The 20,490-nt window shown below is 35.2% G+C and overlaps 1 protein-coding gene and 1 long non-coding RNA gene across 2 annotated transcripts in view; both read right to left on the minus strand.

Annotated features, from left to right (window-relative positions):
- Positions 1 to 20,490, minus strand: part of Hpse2 (heparanase 2 (inactive)) — a 660,291-nt gene that overhangs the window by 386,144 nt on the left and 253,657 nt on the right. The window lies entirely within an intron of this gene.
- On the minus strand, positions 4,293 to 19,924 carry LOC125617969. The gene is made up of 3 exons (XR_007349105.1): positions 19,913 to 19,924; positions 7,313 to 7,322; positions 4,293 to 4,668 (listed from the first exon to the last, which is right to left on the minus strand). It is a non-coding gene; the product is annotated as an uncharacterized LOC125617969 (long non-coding RNA).

A 20,490-nucleotide genomic window follows, 5' to 3' on the forward strand; every position in this document is an offset into this window, starting at 1 on the left:
GCTCTACCCTTCCTCAGGCCACTGGGCCTGTTCTGTCTATCGGTTGCAGGTCTGGCCTGTTCTGATGGTGGTCACAGTTCCGTCTACCTTGCAGGCGCGGGGGGAGGGGGCAGATCTGCCTCTCAGCAGGCCGCTGCTCCTCTTCTGCCGGTGGGTCTCAGGCCCACCTACCTTGCAGGAGTGATTGGAAGCTCTGCCCCTCCGCGGGCCACTGGGCCTTTTCTGCCGGTGGTCACCGTTCCGCCTACCTGGCAGGCGCAGGGGGTGGGGGGCGGCTCTGCTCCTCAGCAGGCCGCTGGGCCTGCTCTGTGGGTGGTCACAGTTCCCTCTACCTTGCCAGCGCAGGGGGAGGGGGCGGCTCTGCCTCTCAGCAGGCCGCTGCTCCTCTTCTGCTGGTGGGTCGCAGGCCCGCCTACCTTGCAGGAGTGATTGGAAGCTCTGTTCATCCGTGGGCCACTGGGCCTTTTCTGCCGGTGGTCACCGTTCCGCCTACCTGGCAGTCGCGGGGGGTGGGGTGCGGCTCTGCCCCTCAGCAGGCCACTGGGCCTCCAGATACAGTTCTTATTCCTTACACAAAAGTTAACCCAACATGGATCATAAATTTAAATGTAAAATGCAAAAATACACAACTTCTAGGACAAACAGGAAAAAATGAAGACTTCTAGGAGAAAATAGGAAAATCACATTCATGGATATTAAACCAACTAATTTGAACATTTCTGTCCACAAAACACCTTCATGTAAATGTTATAATAGCTTCATGCATATTTGACCCAAACTAGAAGCAGCCAAGTTGTCTTTCAATAGGTGAATATATAAATAGTCATAGTACATCCATATGGTAGAATATTGTTCAGTGATGAAAATATGTTAGTAATATACAAGAGGCATAAATGAATTCTAAATGCATAATGCTATGAAAAATGCAAGGCTATAAAGATAACAAAAAGATCAATGATTTCTAAAATGATAGGCAATATAGTGGATACAAGAAAGTATATACAAAGTAATCACTTCTTTGCTTAATATTCCATATATTTATATAAAGAGATTAAAATGAAACATATTAACAGGAGTTACTTCCAGTAAACAAAATTGAGTGACATGTTAAAAACCAATGACATATATACTCCAAGTCAGTGTCACTTCTAAGCCTCATTACACGTGTGATCTTCAACATTTTCCTACTATCAGTTGTGATAGCAAGATTATTTTAAGGCCACAAAATGGTGGAGCCACAAAGAGAAGTATCCTGGTCCCCATGCAGAAGTATCTTGTGTCCCTGGATCATAAGGCTTGATCCTCATTTCTCCAAGAGAAAAATAAACCTTTTTTGTGTGTCAAGCCACTGATATTTCAGGATTTATTTGTTACTTCAGAAATTGATAAGGTAACTTTTGTAATTTTCTTTATTATTTTCCAGAATGTCAATAAGGAACATTTAATACTTCTACAATTGGTTAAAAAAAAATTGAAACTTTTACCTTTTAAATCAATAATTTCAGTTTGGGTAATGTACCTAAGCCAAAAAACTGAAATGTAAGAAAAACTTGAGCACAAAGATATTTACTTTGAGGCTACTCATAAAATTAAAAAATAGAACACAAATGTCATTTATAAAGAAATGTTTAGTAAACTATATCCATGTGACAGGATATTAGGCAACTATTAAAATAATTTTAGTAAAGAATTTAAATGGCATAAGCAAAGGCTTATAATATATGTGAAAAAAGCAAGATTAAAATATGTTCAAATACAGAAAACACAGAAATATAAACTATTTCACTATAATCACTTCACACTCATTTATACTTCTTATTGTTTTTCAAGTTTTCAAATGTTTTCTCTAATGCTATTGTGAGAAGCAAGAAGTGCTCATAAAAATGGTATCTAATTATGCTGAAAGAAAGGCACCACAATAGTATTGATGCCACGGGGCTAATAGGAGGGCAGTGAGCCACAGTCTGCTTACCTTCCCCAGCACAAGGAAAAAAGATGATAGTTGTGAAGGGAAAGAGGAGTAGCCCCTCAACCCCAGGAGGAGGAGGGGGAATGAGATAGAGCTACTTTGTTAGACAAAACTTTCCCTGGCCAGATACCTTCACTGACCTCAATGCGTCATCGGGCTCAAGAAGAATTCTGAGTCATCAGGAAAGAGAAGTTATGACTGAAAGGAATAGAAAAAGGCCAGTGCCAAAAGTTTGAAAGATCAGCAAAAGGATATGTGGAGGCCTTTGGGGAGTGCCAGCAGTGTTCTATTTCTTGAGAGTTATATGGTTTCATTTACTAAATCATATGTACATGTTTTATGCACTTTTCAGCTTATATGCTAAACAAAATGTAAACTTAAAAAAATCTCTGCAGCAGCATCTTCCTAGATGAGACAGAAGAAGTCAGGGTAGAAAGAGAGAATTCTCAATGCAACTGAGAACAGGCCCAGAGAAACAGTAATCATTCAATGTTCTTGTATTGTTTTATATCTTACAAAGTACTTTTTATATTACATACCTCATTTAAGGCTCTGGATGATGCAGAACAAGATCTAGAACTGAAGTCAGCCAGTCATATCCAGTTACCCTTCCACTAGACCAAATTCAACACAAAACACATTGTGAACAAGGGGGGGGCGGAATCTTTACAGATATGAAGGTGTATTATTCATAGTCTTCCTTTAAGACTTTGCCTAATTGAAGGCATTGAGTTTTTGCCTGCTCGGCTTCACTTTGCTACTGTATCACTGAAGAACTTTCTACCTCTGCTGGAAAAATATTCTTTGAGGTTTTATGATGAGGAATATAAAAAATTAGAATAGGAAGACAGAATTAAGGCCAAAGAAAAGCAAGACAAGTTTAGCAGAGAAGGAGGGAAAAGAAGGAGGAGAAAAAATCAGATGGCAATGAGAAACAAGTTGTTGCGCATAGAAGTAGTTTGGAGGGGAACGAAGACCTTGACAAACATTATTCTAGTCTTTGAATTGTATTTCTTTGACCAAGACATGATGTGGTTCCAAGTTTTCTAGGGATGGTACATTAATCAGTGCCCATTGCAGAATATGTTTGAAGCTGAAAGAAGTACAAAAATAAGATAACTCCTGCCCTTAAGGTGCTCACAGTCTAGTGAGGGAGAATAGACACATAGATAACTAAAGTTCTTTGCATGTGTAATGGAAGTGCAGAGATCAGAGTTACTAATTCTGCTAGGAAAGCTGAAACTTTTAGTTTCATAAAGGAAGTGACATAGGGGCTTGGTCTAGGGAGATGAATAGGAGTCACCACATCATAATGGGCATGTGGAATGTGTTTTAGGCAACATAAACAGCAGATAAAATTAACCATTCAGATAATGCCAACAAGTTTGGTGCAGCTAAAGCATAAGGACCTGGGAGGTAGTAAGATAGTGAATGGGAAAGGAAAGTAGTCAAAGATGCAGTAGGGGTCCAGCTAGAATCAGGCTGAAATGAACAAGAGGTCTGAAGTTCATTGTAAAAGCAATAATAGGCTCACTGATGTTCGTATGTTTTAATATACAATAGCACTGCAAAATAAGACTGGAAAGAGAAATGGGAATGAGGTGGTAACAGGAAAATTAGAAGGCTATGGAAATTAGAAGGCAATATTGAAGTAGTTGTGGAGCCAAGTGGATATGCATTTAAAACCTGCTTTGTCACTTAAATGTGTTTAATTTATTTAATTTAAATAATTGGTGTGGGGGGGTATTCAACTTAAATAATTCCCAGACCTCTGTTTCTTCTTCTGTAAAATAAAGATAATAATATACTTTTTGCAGAACTGTTATGAGGATTGAATATGATAATGTGGGTTTTGTTTTATTTTTACTTGACTGTCTTTACTTCTAAGTGGATTATCAGTACACCAAATAATAATGTTTAGCAAGTTCTTATATTCTATCTCCTAGTTATTTTGATTAAAAGAACATCTAAAAGCAGGCAAAACAAGTATACTAGTATGCATTGTTCAAATCAGTCAGAATGGATAACTTAAAGCTGCTATTGCTTCACACAAGTTATAAACAACTATTTAACACTAATTCTAGATAAATCCCCTAAACTTCAAGAAAGTATAAGGGAAAAAAAATTATTTAATCCCTTTCTTTCTTAAAATAATTTTTCTCCTCAATCTAAGAAAGAAAAACTCAACTTAATACATATGTTATTTGTGCTGAATGTCATAGGAAACCAGACAGCCTCTATTAATAAAACTCTAAGAAATATATTAAAAGATGATATATTGGAGTATTAAGTCTGTATAAGAAAGCTAGATTTGCTACTCTCCAAAAAGTGATGAGACCCACTATATTGCATACATAAATAATTTAATGTCTTTTGATCAGAAAAGAACATGAGCTTTGCTAAAGATTCATATTACATGAGGACACATACAATACCAATCCATGAAGTAGGTACTTCTTTCTTCCATCCATATATGTGATAGATTTCATGGATTTCTGACCTTTGCAGGCAAAGGCCAAGAGGTCATCTAAGCTTCAACTTGTTCTGCTGAAAACTTGTCTGGAGGATGATCATCTTCTCAAGGGTCTCCTTCTCCACCTCAGTATTACAACTGCCATGGATTCCAGTGAAGCGGCTTCCTTGGCCTTCAATTCTTTCTCCCTCCACAGGTGGTACTGTTCAATTTCAGCCTGAGCTTTCTGGTTGGCTGCAGCCACCTGTTGTTTCACTTGGTGATCTTTGGACACCTTTTCCATGATCCCACTTCTCCAACTGCTACAGCTCTTAGATTCCCTGTAACTGACTGACCATAGTGGCAATGACTCAGAGCCGATAATATGTTTTGTAGTATCGGACTAGATATTATTTAATAAATTTTAGTAACAAATGTATTGGTAGTGCAGTGGCACTGAGGCTAACGAAACAGATTCAAGGGATGCTCATGAGATAATTACCATCAACACGATTTGGAGATGAATTGAATGGGTATTTTAAGGAAGATACAGAGGAAGGGAAAATCCTATAAATATAACAAGTACTTTGTTCTCTACAAAAAACACCTCTAATGTCAACCCACTGAACTGTGAACATCTATCTCTGAAGCATCATGACAAATAGAATAGAATCCTCTATCAATGTGATTTGAGGTGAGTTTAGATCATTCTCCCTTTTTATATCTCCTACAGTTAAGATTCTCCATTCAAAGATTTGAGATCCTCAAAAGAAAAATATTAAAGAACTATATTAAGTAACTCAGATTTAATGTTGAGTTGTAATATAAACAGCAACAACATCAGTTGCAAAAATGATAAAATAACCCTATCTCTTTATAAGGAAACTTTTAATAGCCCACAGAGAAGTGCTCAAACCAAAATGAGATGACTAAAGCCTCTGTCCCCAAAATTTAAACAAAATTATATTTTGTTCATCTTTTTATTTTTTTAAAGAGAGAGAGAGAGAGAGGTTTTGTAATTTTTTTTATTTTTTATTTTCCGGCGGACACAACATCTTTGTTTGTATGTGGTGTTGAGGATCGAACCCGGGCTGCACGCATGCCAGGTGAGCGCGCTACCGCTTGAGCCACATCCCCAGTCCCAAGTTCATCTTTTTAATGGAAGCAATTTTTAGATAAGTTTTTAGGACAGAAATCACTCATAAACCATTCTTCATGTAGTGAAGTAAATTATGTATAAATCTTATGAGTGCACAGCAGAGATGAAGCAGAGCCCAAAAATACTTGGAAACAGAACTGGCCTCAAAGAAGACTGACATATTCCTATCCATTTTAGTCAGTTTTTATGTTGCTGTGATTGGCAAGAACAATTAGAGGAGGACAAGTTTATTTGGGGGCTCACAGTATCAGAGGTCTCAGTCCTTAGAAGACTGACTTTATTCCTCTGGGCTCAAAGTGAGGCAGAACATCATGGTGAAAGAGTGAGGTGGAGGAGCTGGGAACATGACACCATGAAGCAGAGACAGAGACTCCACTCTCCAGAGACAAAATATATTCCCCTAAGAGATATCCCCAAAGACCTACCTCCTCAAATCACACTCTACCTACCTTCAGTTACCACTCAGTTAACCCCTATCAAGGATTAATTCACTGAGAGGGTCAAGGTTCTCATAACCCAATAATTTCACCTCTAAACCTTCTTGCATTGTCTCACACATGAGGTTTTGGGGAACACCTTATATCTAAATCATAACACTAGCTTTGGGGTTCTTCCTGAAAACCCAGAAAATACCAACCTAAAAACTCTCCATTGTTGAGGAAAAATAGTCTAAAATCTACCCAAATTAGCAGTTCAAACGCCACTCAAAATGCCCAGGAATGTAGAATACTGATTGAGCGCCATGGTTTGAAGACACATGAATCAGAGCAAAAGAAATAATATTAAAGCTGTCACTAGGGGCATCTTAGATGGGTCTTTTAAAAAAATTTAAACAGATCTTTTGAAAGGGAAGTATCTAAGGACTAAAATGTAAGAGGAAGATTCTTCAATAAAAATAAACAATCTACTGAATGATTGGTAGAGCTCAAATCCATAAATAATTGAGGGGAATAACGTCAATTTATTTTTTTTCATTTTCCCATAGGATCTTTGAGGGAAATAAAATTTTAGAAAGTGAAAACTGAAGATTTAATCATTGTGAAAACTAGTAATATTTCTTCAATAAAAATAAGAGGCAAAACAAAACAAAAATCACTATGAATTCTCCAACCAACACAATTTAGAATCAATTGGGGCATTTATGTTGCTGGAAGGAACCATAAAATAAAAACTAAGATTGCTCCAACATGTTGCCCAGAGGCCAAATAGCAAGCACTTCTTAATCCAGGACAGCCACACTTAGTAACTTGCTATAACATCAGATGTATGTCTGATCCAGTATCTTCTTACATAAGGAATGAATGCTTAATAAGAAAAGTTACCCAGTCCCATGAAAAATCACCCTAGTTAAAGCCAAGAAATCTGAACCATAGGAACATAAAGATACCTTCCCTCTATACTCAAAGGCAAAAGGAAAATAGAAGATGGATATCCATTTGCTGTCAAACTTGATTGAATTTTAGCACATTCCATATTCCCTACTAACTAAGCATTCAGAGAATCAAGGCAGGGAGGTAATGTGACAGGCTTCATACTAAGACCCTATGTCAAAGATCAACTTAAAAAAAATTAATAGAACTTATAAAGCAATATCCAAAAGTGTATACACAGTATAATCTCAACAATTTACAAAGTAATATGTTCTGAAAAGAACAGGAAGCACTGAAGGAAATGTGCCAAATCACTAATAGCTTCTGTTTTTGATGGCAAGATTATTTTGCCTTCTAAATACTTCTTTGTACCTCAACAAATTTACATGCAATTTTTATATTATTCTATATCCTTTTCTAAAGTTTTCATGTTATACAATGAACAAGCAGTAAGAAAATAAATTTTAAAATAAAAAAATGGAAAAAAGGAAAAATTCAGTTTTAAGGGAATGATTCTAGAATTTTCTTCAGAATGTCATGATCTACTGACTGTTAATATCATCAAAAGTATGTGACTATGCTTTACCAACATAACAACAGACTAACATGCCCCAGTCTCTGGTCTTTTCTGTAATTGCATTTCCTCTCTGCAAACTTGCTAAAATGTTCACAATAATTTCATTCCATAGAAACTGTATGAATGAGAAGAGAAAGGGAAAAATTTGCAGTTGTGGCAAGAATAAATATTTGGAAAGGGGGACCAAAAAGAGTGAGAGGAACTTTCACAGAAATCTGCATGTGCAGAAATGCATATAAAACTCCAAAGGAAAGTTACATCTGATTCATTCTACAATCTTTCCTATTTCCATGCCCCCTCACATCCCTTCATTCCCCTTTGTCTAATCTAATGGACATAACTCTTCTATGTTCATATATGAATACACGACCACTGAAACTCCACATCATGTACAACCAGGAGAATGGAATCCCAATTAGAATAAGTTTTACTCTGTGTATGTATGTCAAAATACACTCTATTGTCATGTATATCTAAAAAGAACAAATTATAATTAAAAAAAATCTCCAAAGGAGGTAATATGGAGGCTATCCTAATAGGAAGAAGAGTACAGAAAGAATGTAATGGACAGGAGAAAGAATAAAACGAAAGGATAGCAGGAAACATACAAACTTTAATTTTTTTTTCTTTTCACATAGGATTCACAACATTCCTCAGAAAATTCAATTTAGTTGCCCTGTTCTAGCTTGCTTACCAGAACCAATTTAATTTTAAATCTACACACAGAGCCAAGGGGGATGAAATATTTTGCAATTACTTTTAGCTCCTTGTTGGAAGGAAGAATAAGATTTAACCAGTTCTGTTCCGACTGTGATAACTATCCAGGTTTGTCAGAGGCCTAAGTGGTGTCCTTGGGCTGAAGATTAAAGAATGGAAAACTCTGTACTGAAATTACTTGCTTTGTTTAACAACTTAATGGGAGTGAATTTTGAGAATGTGACAAATTGCTTTTGATTTATCTGCACAGAGCATGAAATACTGGTGCAAGAAAGCAATTTGTTACACAGACAATGTCTACTTTTTGCTATAAATCTGTCCACTGTCACATTCTATTTGACATCTAGTTAGGTGATTTTCAAAGAACTAGTTTATTACTGCACTTAACAAAGAGCAGGAAACTGATATATGATTCTCTTGTTGCTTCTCAGCTACCAGAAACACATTTCTCAGGTATCAGTCTATGCAAGTGTTTTTTGGTTTTATCCTCTTTTGTGACAGATAGGTAAACAAGCTGATAAAATCAAGTACTTTCTAAAAGGAAAAGTTATCATATTTATGTATGCTCCTGGCTTGTCACAAAACTTCAAACAGTGTCTGGCTCTGCTTACCATCTGCACAAATTTATTCCAAATAACATAACAAAGTTTGTTTCTTGATTTCTTTCAACATAAATAGAACCATTAAGTTTGGGGATGTTTATATTCTAGGAGATAGTCAGATCATATGTTCTGATTAACCTTAGCACATAGACTTGGCCCCTGCCACCACACATACCTCAGCCCCAGCTACTCTTGTCCAAATTTCTCTTCAGTCATCTCTAGAGCTTATATCTTCAGAACCATTTGTTTCTCACCATGCCTAATACTGGGAGGAAATGAGGTTGCTATAGGTCTGGCTGAAGTCCCCCTTGGGCTGTGTTGTGGTCTGTCTTTATTAAAAGCAAAATAAAGGCCTCACATGGGGACTTGGCAACTATTCCAGATTATGCCAGGCTTTTTGATTCTTGCTTTTTTCGGAAAGAGAAGTAGAAAAGGAGGAAGCCATTTATAAATGTTATCCAAATAGACAGATCTACCCAAGACTATTTTATCACTGTCAATTTAAATGTAGACATTCTGCCCACACCAATTCACTATTAGTTTGTTGAAAATTGGAGGAATTTGAGAAAGAAACACTAGCATGTATAGTAATAATCCTCATGAGCAAAATGAGAAGAACTACAACTGCTCTATGTAGGTCTAACTATATGTATTAGGTATTCAGTAAATATGATGTTGATTCCAGAATTTTATTTTGTATGGCATTATCTAATTTAGTAGTTTTTATCATCATATTCCTAGACTGAGTAGAAAAACTCAACAAACATAAATTATATCAGTAATATTCAGATGAGTGGGGTGGGAATTATTCTAAAAGACATGATTCTAGACTCAATTGTGGAAAAGTCTATCTTCAAATCCTAGCACCACCACTTAACTTCCCTGAGTATCAAATTCTTCATCTTTAAAAGAAAAATAATATTTTTTCCTCATAGAGTTGTTATGAGATTAAGTCAACTAATTTGGTGTCTTCATAAACCCACAATAATAGGCACCTACTCTTATGATTACTATTTATTATTTTTTCATGGACTATTTACTTACCACTATAAGCTGAACAATTAATGAATAAATAAACATCTAGCAACATTTGTATAAGAGAGAATGATAAGCACAGAACCAGGAAGTTTGATTTCTTTAAGTCTCTCTTTTTCTTTTTTTAAAGAGAGAGAGAGAGAGAATTTTTTAATATTTATTTTTCAGTTTTCGGTGGACACAACATTGTTATTTTATTTTTATGTGGTGCTGAGGATCGAACCCAGCGCCCCGCTCATGCCAGGCCAGCATGTTACCGCTTAAGCTGCATCCCCAGCCCTCTTTAAGTCTTTCCGATAGCAAAACCCATAAGGTATTTTAATGAAGAACAGTCAAACGTCACCAGGAACATTTTTCTGCAGATACACCCCAGTATAACTGTTCAAGTATAGATTACATAGAAACAAAAATGATAGCCATTCTTGCAAAATTGCTCAGGCCCTCAATTATATAATATTATGTAATATTATATATAACATATATGATATATATATATATAACAAAAATAAATGATGTGGACACAGCAGTAAAGCAAATGAGGCAAATGCTCTCAAGTAAGGAAAATGGTAAGCCATAGTAACAAAATAGCATGGTACTAACATAAGAACAGGCATTTAGATCAATGGAATAAAAGACAGAGACAAACCGATGCAAATATACCCATATTATTCTTGAAAAAAAAATCGCTAAAAACACACATTGAAGAACACATAGCCTCTTTAACAAATAGTGCTGGGCAAACTGGATATTCATATTTAGAAGATTGAAACTAGATCCTATTTCTCATCCTGTACCCAAATCAACTCAAAATGGATCAAAGATGTAAATATAATACTAGAAATTTTGAAACTATTACAAGAAAGCAGGGTGAATACTTCAAGACATAGGCACAGGCAACAATTTCTCAAATAGGATTCCAACAGCTCAGGAAATAATAGCAAGAGTTGACAAATGGGACTGCATCAAATTTAAAAGCTTCTGCCCACAAAGAAAACATTTAAAGAGTGAAGAGACAGCCTACAGAATGAAAGAATATCTTTTCCAGCTATTCTTCCTACAGAGAATTACTATCCAGAATACATAAAGAACTCAAAACTTAACACTAACAGAAAAAAATTCAATCAATAAACCAAGTAAACCGAATAGATATTTTTCAAAAGAAGATGGAAAATTGTCAATCATTATATAAATAAATGTTCAACATCTTTAGTCATCAGGGAAATTCAAATCGAAACTATGTTGATAGTCTATCTCACTCCAGTCAGAATGGCTATCAACAAGAATATAAAAAATAATAAATGATGACCAAGATGTAGGAAAAAAGAAACCCTTAGACACTATTAGTAAAATTGTAAATTAGTATGACCACAATGGAAATCATTATGGAGTTTCCTCAAAACACTAAAAATAGAATCACCATATAACCCAGTTGTTCCACTGTTTCATATAGACCCCAAAGAATTAAAGTCAGCATAGAGATACCTGCATGCCCATGTTTAACGAAACACAATTCAAAGTAACCAAGTTATGAAATTAGCCTAGATGCCTGACAAAAGATGAATGGATCAAAAAAGTATGATACATAGACAGCAGAACATTTTGTAATCCTAATGACTTGGAAGGCTGAAGAGGAAGGATCCCAAGTTCAAAGCCAGCCTCATCAGCTTAACAAGGCCCTATGCAACTTAGTGAGACTCTGTCTCAAAACAAAAGAAGAGGGGGCTGGGGATGTGGCTTAGTGATTAAGTGTCCCCGGGTTCAATCAAAAGAAAGGAAGAAAGGAAAGAAGGAAGGAAGGAAGGAAGGAAGGAAGGAAGGAAGGAAGGAAGGAAGGAAGGAAGGAAGGAAAGAAAGGAAGAAAGGAAGGAAGGAAAACAGAAAAGGAGAAGAAGAAGAACATTTGCAGGAAAATGGAGGTTATTATTTAGGTAAAATAAAACAAATACATAAAGACAAGTATCACATATGGAATCTAGAGAGAGATGGAAAAAAACAAAAAAGACATGATGGCAGCAGAGATTATTAGAGAGAAACTATTAGAGGGGAAGGGTTGGGATAAGGAGAAGGGAGAAAAGATGATGGAAAGGGTGATATTGGGTGGATATCAAAGTGTGTTATTATATATATAAACATGCCACAATAAACCTAGTCTATATAACTAAAATGCACCAATAAAAAAAGATGTAAACCTCAATGTCAACAAATTCATTTACTGAATATTGAAACTGAGTTTCTTATGATTCCTTAAGTATATTTTCATTTTATTCATTTCACAAATATCTGTTCAATAAGACTCTGTGGTGGACACTGTGGGCAATACAAATACTGTAATTAAATTTTGGTTCTGTTAGACCAATATTTATTGAATACCCCTCATGGGTTAAGCACTGCACTATTTGCAAGGGTGGTAAACAAAACTAATTCAGCCTGGGCCTTTGAGAGAAGAAAATAAGTAGCTATAATACAAAATATGGAGCTTCTAATTACAGACTGCAGAGGAGTGGATGACCAGAAATCAGGAAAAACTTCAAAAAGAATATGGTATCTGAGCAGATTTTTGGTAGTCGTGTGTCAAATGGACAAAGATAAGTATATCCTGTGAAAGAAATTTATATAGGCAGGCAGTGTGCAGAAATACAATTGATTCCATACCACTGAAGAGAAAGTGGAGCAGGAATAAAAGATAAAATTTAGTAAGGGGGGCAGAAATAAGTTTGTGAATGAATAGCCTCTAATGCTGGGGAGCTTGGATTTTTTTTTCCTTCTAAATGCTAGTAAGTCATTGAAATTCTCTAAAAAGGTTAGATCTAAAAAGGTTAGAGGCAAGGAGGATAGATAGAAAGCTGCTACAAAATGTAAGAAAGTTAGGATGAGGAAACAGCTAACGTAACAGCACAAGGAACAGAGAAAAGATAAATTTTAACTATATTCAAGAGACAAAATTAACAATCATTTTAGATTAGTCAATGTTTATAGAAAAATAAAATTGAGAAGTATGTATAAGAGTGTTCTTTCTGTTCACATAAAGATAGAAATTTGAAATACTTAGAAAAATTATTAGATACAAACATGGCAAAGTTTTAACAGATTAAAAAAAAGTCTAGAAAGTTGGATCTGGTGTCTAGAAAGGAAGAGATAAAGGAATTTTTATAGATAATGACTTAGATTTTAGGGCATTTACTTTTAGAAGAAAATTCCACTGAAATGAAAAGACTGCTTCTTGATTCACTTGACACTGATAGTAAATTTTAAGACAATGTTCGTTTGGCAAGGCAATGTGTAACTGGGCAGACATTGAGATGCCCTGCTCAGATCCCTTCAAGAGAACCTGCTGCTAGAAGCATAGCTTTCTGATGGGCTCCAGCTGCTGTACCTTTAGATTCATGGCAGCATTCACACTGAAGCCAGGCTCTCCATCCCAACCCCTCCCCCCTGACCCAGACAATGACTAAGCACAGAAGGTGCAGTAGAGCTAGGCCAGTCCCCTACAATATGGGGTTTCACTAATGGGGAATTTTTGCTTAAAGCTCCCTACCAGCCTGGCCAGGACTCAGAACTTCACTGTGGCTTGAGGCTCCTTCTGCTCAGTTCTTTTTCTTCCTCCTTCTCCTTCCATAGGTGTCAGACGTGCATCACCAGTTGAAGGTTCTTGCTGTCTATTCCTACACCTTTCAAACTTAACTCTGCCAGGATGTTTCTCAAAATAAAATTCACATACGTCCAAGAGAGACACCCTTTTTGGTGTCTGCTTCTCAAAAGACCTGAACTGACAGTTTAAGTAAGTTTACTAAGAATAAGAATCACAAGGAAATGTGAGTTCCTCCTCAGAGAATCTCACACCTAAACCACCCCTGGGAAACAGAAATCTAACTGACCCTTAGGGTTTTCCAAGATGATACAACCTACCCCAGTGTTACAACAGCCCCCACAATTAGACATTTTATTATTGACTTACCCACCTCCCTTGGGTCATATGTTCTATTCTAACTTCCAGAACATCTTTTACTAACATTTCATATAATTAAATTAAATTAGATTAAACTTCCCATAAAAGCTGGATTGAACTAAAAATAGTGAAAACTCTATCCATAAGAATTTTATTTTGAACTGAGTGAATTCTCAACTTAAATAATCATAGTCTCCTCTTTGAGCCCCAGGGGCACAGGCAATACAGGCAGACAACATAGTCTCCTCCGGAGTACACATTCATCTACCCTCTCAGGAGAATTTGCCTTTCCTGCTGCAAGCAGCTTCATCCAGCTGCCAGTAGAATATTTGGATGACATTGCCTCAAGTCAACACATAAGAATTCCAGTCAAGGGAGGCAGTCTGGCATAGTAGTTAAGTATACTTCTCCTACACACTTGGTTTAAATCCTGGCTCCATTAGGTGCTCAAACTGGGTAACTTCAGAAACGTTTTCCCTTCTTCTCTCTGATCATCAGTTTACTTGTGTGTAAATTGAGTATAGTAATAGTACCTTCCTTGCATGTTTGTTGTGAGGATTGTTGCTATCTGCCAAGGCAGATAAAGCATTTAGTACAGTTCCTGGCATGGACTGAGTACTCAGTAACTGGAAATTATTTATTTATGTCATCATTGTTAGCAGAAGCATCTGCTCTGGATGTGGACAGAGTTGCTTATCCACACTTGGAGAAGCCAGTGGACATATAAAATGGTTTGGCCTCTTTTTTGACGAGAAAGCTGAGAAGCTATGTAAGTGGCCACACATTAAGGTTCAGCCTTCATTCACGATAGCAAAGGGGAAGCTGGCCTCTCTCTGAATAAGGGACAGACAGCTGGAGAGGGCCAAAAGAGGGATTACCGGAAGATTATGATGGTCAGGGGAAAGCTGAAATAACTATTTTAACAGACGATTTGTGCTCCAATTACCATCTAAATGTTCATGGTAAATAAGGATCCATAAAAACACATCTGTAAACCCCAAACTTTAGTGACTGGAGCTTTGCATGGTTCATTAGCACATATTCCTTTGCCCAACTGTGACGTCACTTATCAGCACAGACATTCTTTTTTCAAAGTCTATTCTTCAGGAGTTGGGACCAGTGCCCTGTGATGAAATTTTATGAAATCAGTGCAGTCACAGACCTTCTCCATTGAGTGAAGGAAAATTTATTAAGTGAATATCTTCCATGATGTTCTATTATATACCCTTTTATTCCTCTTTTAAGGTAAAAGTTGGTAATTATAAACTAGAAAGCGAAAATTTACTACATGCAAGTGTTTAGCTATAAGGAAGCACTAAATTCAAGATCTGTTCTCCAGACTTGCTCTGTCCAACAGAATTATAATGGTGAGTCACAAATGTAACTTAGGTTTGTAATTTTTAAATTTCTATTAAACACAAGAAGTAAAAATAAGAATTATTACATTAAATAACAATATAAATTAAATATCAACATAACTAAAACTTGTTTCAACATGTAATTAATATAAAACTTTTAGTGAAATTTTAATTTTTTTATACGAAGTTTCAAAATCTCGTGTATTTTACACTTACAGCATATCTCAATACACACTAGCCAAGTGCTTATTAAGTTTTATTCTCAAAATAAATATTTTCAAGTGCTTATTAAGTTCCTGTTGCTAGTAGCTACTAAATTGGATAGTGCACTTCGGGGGACTGCACTGGGCAAGAGTAGGGTTATGTAAAACACCAGGTTACCATTATGGTTGTTTGTCATTTTGGGCTGCCTAGCATCTTTTGAAAATTCTTCCTATGTTAAGGGAAATTTCACATTATGAATATCATTTCAAGAAAATAGCAGAAATAACTTACTTTCTCAGATTCTCCTTCAAATAATGGCCAATCAGAAACAACCACATGAGATTTGAATTATATAGAGAAAAGCATGAAGAGAGTGGCACTGTGTATGTGGAACTGGTGTTCTCGTAGAAGTGATGGTGAAGGCATGTAGTTTTAATGGGCACCAGCAGGAGTGATCTGAAGTCTAATACTCAGAACCCATGGATACAGGTATGTTCTGCTTTAACAATGGCCAGTAGAAGTGAAAGTGGGGCTTTATGGAACTACTTCAATTTTGGATAATGTTTCCATTAGAATCCAAACCTGGCTCTCTGAGCTACCTGTTATCCTTTATTTCTTTCTATATTCTAGTTCTATGGTCTAGATATGGAAGGTTCCCCAAAGGCCCATATATTGAAAGCTTCATCTCCAGTCTGTGGCACAATCGGGAAGGGTGAAACCTTTAGGAAGTGGGACCTAGTGGAAGGAACTTATGCCACTGAGGATGTGCTCTTAAAAGAGAATAATAGGATACTGGACTGCTTCCCAGTTGCCAGGAAGTGAGCAGTTTTGTTCCACTACACATTTCCCACCATGATGTTCTGTCTTGCCACAGGCCCAAAATCAACAGAACCAACCAACCATGGACTGAAACCTTTCAAACTGTCAGTCAAAATAAACCGTTTCTTCAGAAACCTTGATCATCTCAAGTATTTTGTCATAGTAATGAAAAACTGATAAAGAAAACTAGTTAGTGTGGCCCCTCAAATTTAGCCCCTCAGAACTATGAGCCAAAATAAACCTCTTTTCTTTAAATTTTGCTAGTCTGTAACACTGTGTTACTAGCAACAGAAAATGAACTATGATGATCCTAGCTCATATGTCACTGTTTGAATTAGACATTCTTTGAACATTCTAAAATCATACCCTCTTTCTTCAAATAAGTCCAGAATCCCCAGTCCCCTTTACCTTGAACTACTTTGTTTGTTTAACTAAATTATAAATTCATTTTAACTAAACTTGTAATTGAAATAATTGATGCATAGGGATCCCATGTGCCTTTTACCCAATTTCCCCAATGATAATATATTTTATAACTATAGTACTTCATCATAACTAGAACACTGACAATGGATACAAATAAAACAGAACATTTCCATCATCTCAAGGATCCCTCAAGTTCTCCTTTTATAGCCACATCCATTTTTCTTCTTTGCTCTCCATCAAAAATTTCACCCTTGGCAACCACTAACCTTTTTCTCCATTTCTATAATATTTAGCTTCAAGAAGATTATGTAAATACAATCTCATAATATGTTTACCTCTCAGGATTAGTTGTTTTTTTCATTCAGTATAATTTTCCAGAAAGTCATCCAAGATATTGTGTGTCAATAGTCCATTCATTTCCAGGGCTGAACAGTATTCCGTGGTTTGAATGCACCATAGTAGTTCAAAGATTAACCTACTGAATAACATCTAGGTTGTTTAAAGTTTTGAACTATTACAAATAAGCTATTACAATTTTGCATAGGTTTTTGTGTGAATATATTTCCATTTCTCCAGGATAATGTCCAGGAATATAATTATTGGATAATATTTCTTATATTTTTCTTTTAACAAACTGCCAAATTAAAAAACATGCTTAATTTTCTTTTAACAAACTGCCAAACTATTTTCCAGAGTGACTGTGTATTTTACATTCCCATCAGCAATTAATATTTCTTTGCATCTTCACAAACATTTGTTGTTATCATTATTTTTAATTTTAGCCAGTCTGATGGGTCCAGATATCTCATTAATATCCCATTGTGGCTTTAATTGGCATTTCCTCCTGACTAATAATATCAGATATCACGTGCTTATTTGACATCTGTATCTCCTCTTTGTTGAAATATCCGTCTTTTGATAGTTTTCTAACTTAGTTTGGTGAGTTTTGAGAGTTCTTTCTGTATTCTAGAATCCAGTCTTTTGTCAGATATGTGGTTTACAAATATTTTCTCCCACCTACAGTTTTTCTTTAGACTGGGAGATGTAGCTCAGTGGTAGAGCACTTATCTAGCATGTGGGAGCCTAGGATCAAACTTCAGTACTGTGAAAGGAAGAAAGGGAAGGGGAAGGGGAAGAAGAAAGAAAGGAAGGCAAGAAAAAACAAAAAGACATCTCCCTATAGTTTGTCTCTTTCTCCTCTTAAGTAGACCTTTCACAGAACAAATTTTAATTTTAACAAACTCCAACTACAATTTATCAATTTTTCTAGGTGTGGTTTCTGGTGTTGAGTCTAAGAACTTCCAGCCTAGCTCTAGATCCTGGATTTTGTCAATATTGGATCCTGAAGATTTTTTGTTTGTTTTGGAAGGTGTATAGTTCTAAGTTTTGCACTTTAATTCTGTAATCAATTTTGAGTTAATTCTTATATAAGGTATGAGATGAAGTTTGAGGTCCTTTTTTTTTCCCCCTAGGATGCTCAAGAGCTCCAACACCATTTGCTGAAAAACCTACCCTCTATTGAATTGCTTTTACACCTTTGTCAAAAATCAATTGGGCATATTTGTGTGGGGCTATTTCTAGGTTCTGTTGTTGTCCACTGGTTTATTGTCCTTCCCTCTGCCAATTTTTTATTAATGTAGTTGTCTAAGAATCTTGAAGTTAGTAAGTCAGTCTTTCTACTTTATTTTCTTTTTCAAAATTCATTTATTTATTCTACTTTATTTACATTTTTATGTAACTTTTAGAATAATTCTTTTGTATCTACAAAATTTTTTCTGAAATTTTGATAGAAATTGTGTTAAACTTGTATACCAAATTGTGGGAAATTGACATCTTTACTATATCTAGTTTTCCAATCAATGAACATGGTATCTGTCTGTTACTTAGATTTTCTTTTATTTCTTTCATTTGTATTTTATAATTTTCAATATACAAAATTTATACATATTTGTTAGGTTTATACCTAAGCATTTCACTTTTTCAAACAATTATAAATGATACTCTATTTTTTTTTCATTTTAATGTTTACATGTTCATTGCTGGTGTATATAAATAAATACAATAAAGTTTTATACATTGACTATGTATCCTACAACCTTGATAAGCCCATTTTTCAGGTCTTGTTTTGATTTTGGTTTGTAAATTCCTTCAGATTTTCTACGTAGACAAGCATGTCATTTGTAAATAGGAACAGTATTTATTTAATTTATGTTCTATATGGATTTTATTTCCTTCTCTTGCCTAATTGCAGAGTTTTAAATTTCCAGCATTGTGTTGAATAAGAGTGGTAAAAACAGGCATCTTTGACTTGCTCCTAATCTCAGGGTAAAAGCATATAGTCTTTCATTACTAAATGCATATAAGTATAGGTTTTGTTAAGTATGGGTTTAAGTATATTAAATATAGGTTAGGTAGATATCTTTTATCAAGTTAATAAAGTTCCACTCTATTCCTATTTTTCTGAGTTTTATCATAGGCAATATTGGATTTTGTCAGATGCTATTTTGTATCACTTGATATATCAAATCTCTTCTTTGATCTGTTAATAGAGTGGGTTACATTGATTGCTTTTCAAGTGTTGAAAGAGTCTTGCATCCCTGGAATAAACCCCATTTGACTCTGAAGTATATTTTTAAAATATATTGCTGGATTTTATTTGTTAATATTTTATTAAGGAGTTCTTTTCATCTATATTAATTTTAGACTTTGTTCTGTAAATTATTTGTACTTTTTGGTTTTAATAAAAATGTTCATAAAATAAAATATGAAATGCTTTCTTTCATTTTCTGGAAAAATTATGTAAGATTGATGTTAACTCAATTTAATTCTCCAAATAAATCATCAGATAATAGAAATGTTTGTCTTGGAGTTTTAAAATTATAAAATCAATTCTCTCCATTGCTATGCAGATACTCAAATTAGCTATTTTGTTTTGGTTGAGTTGTGGTAATTTATGTTTCTTGAGGAATTGGTCCACTTAGTCTAACTTGTCAAATTTATGTGTATAGAGTTGTTTGTGTTTTATCTCTCTTTTTTTTTTTCTGTTAGTCTGTCAATTTTATTGTTCTTTTCAAAGTACTGGCTTTTTATTTCACTGATTTGTCTTTATTGTTTTTCTTTTTCAGATTTACTTATTTCTGCTCTTATTTTATTATTTTCTTCCTTAAACTTTTAGCTTATATTGCTCTCCCTCTAGGTTTTTTTATTATTATTATTATTATTGACTGGAGACTCTTCTGATGTATGCATTTTAGCGCTGTAAGTCTTCCTCTAGGTACTGCTTCAGCTGCATCTAACACGTTGATTTATTTTTTTTATGCAGTTTAATAATGCACTATCTTAAACTTCATGGAACTTATTGTTTTGACTCATGAATTGTTAAAAGTGTGTTGTTTATTGATTTTTTTCCAAAATTTCGGGAAATTGCCTGCCATCCCTCTGCTATTGATATCTAGTTTCTTTCCATTACAGCTGAATACCACAATCTGTATAATTTCAATTCTTTTAAATTTGTTTAGTTTGTTTCATGGCCAAAGATATGGTCTACGTTGATATTTGAGTATCTTGACTGTGGGTTGTGGAAACGGATGTGTGTTCTACTATTGTTGGGTGAAATGCTCTATAAAAGTCTATTAAAAATCTATTAAATTCTCTTGGTTAGGTACTGCTGAGGTGTATATATATGTAGTGTTGATTCTACGTCTAGTTGTTCCACCAATTTTTGAGAGGAGGGTGTTGAAGTATCCAAATATAATTGTGGATTAATTTATTTCTCCTTTCAGTGCTATAAGGTTTTGCTTCATATCTTTGCAGCTCCATTATTTGGTTCATATACATTTAGAATTGTTATGTTTTC

This window comes from Marmota marmota, unplaced genomic scaffold (assembly GCF_001458135.2).
Source record: "Marmota marmota marmota unplaced genomic scaffold, marMar, whole genome shotgun sequence".
Lineage (NCBI taxonomy): Eukaryota > Metazoa > Chordata > Mammalia > Rodentia > Sciuridae > Marmota > Marmota marmota.